The sequence below is a fragment of the Muntiacus reevesi genome, chromosome 3 (assembly GCF_963930625.1).
Source record: "Muntiacus reevesi chromosome 3, mMunRee1.1, whole genome shotgun sequence".
Classification (NCBI taxonomy): Eukaryota; Metazoa; Chordata; class Mammalia; order Artiodactyla; family Cervidae; genus Muntiacus; species Muntiacus reevesi.
The window spans coordinates 248,737,593-248,738,645 of NC_089251.1; the positions used below are offsets into that span (position 1 = coordinate 248,737,593).

Consider the following 1,053-nt stretch of genomic DNA (forward strand, 5'->3'; position numbering starts at 1 on the left):
CTGGAAAAACCATAGCCTTGACTAGACGGACATAGTCTATTGAAATTGTTGCTTGGAACTGAATTTAACAATTTGGACTTATGTATTCCTCTCTGCTTTAGTGACATTGAAGGTTGGGAGTATGTAAAAAAGACTGTGTCAGTTATGGAAAACAAAAAAGTTGAATTTTCTTTACAGATTTGTAAGGATTGGTTGCTACACAAATATGTACAATCATAAAGATGAACTGACCCTTTTACCTCGTTGCAGCCGAGAAAGCAACATGGGTCACCAGCAGCTCTACTCGAACCTCCAAGAAAATTCAGCCAGAGTTCTCACTCTTGCCGGGTCTGCTCAAACCAACACGGTCTGATCCGGAAATACGGCCTCAATATGTGTCGCCAGTGTTTCCACCAGTATGCGAAGGACATCGGCTTCATTAAATTGGACTAACGGAACTTCCTTAGATGGCTCATCCAGCACATCAACCTTGGGCGGAAAAAATACTAGCTCTTTGTATATAAAATAAAGGTTTTCAAAACTTCAAAAAAAAAAAAAAAAGATGAACTGAAATCTACCTTAAATATTTGAAAAAATTACTTTACCACATTCAGACCAAACATTACTGGTTTAATATCATTACTATAGCCTATCCTTAGCACTAGAAAGATGGAAAAATACGACCTTGCAGAGTTGAAACAGCATCAGTTCTTTTACTCCCAGAAGGTGTGTCCTCAAACCACCCTCTACTTCATTTCATTTTCCCTTATTCTGTCCGTTCTATACATACTTACAGCAGACCTTTGCAAGAGGCACTGTGTGCTGTCCTGGAATAAAGAATGAATAGATCGGGGGCTCTGCTCACAATATATAACTATTATTCACAGACCTTTTCTAAATGCACAGTCCAAAGTCTTGGTAAGCTAATAACACCTCAGAAAAGCCAGACATCACTCTCCCATTCATTAGACAATTGTCATGGAATCACATATTTAGTGAAACCCTCTGATTTTGCATAGATTCTGACTGAACCCAACATTTACACTTTTGATTATTTTCTTGATAATATTTAGT

The 1,053-nt window shown here is 37.9% G+C and overlaps 1 pseudogene; it reads left to right on the top strand.

The window, feature by feature from the left end:
- The first annotated feature begins 262 nt into the window (after positions 1 to 262).
- Positions 263 to 432, top strand: LOC136163483 (small ribosomal subunit protein uS14-like; annotated as a pseudogene).
- The last annotated feature ends 621 nt before the right edge of the window (positions 433 to 1,053 follow it).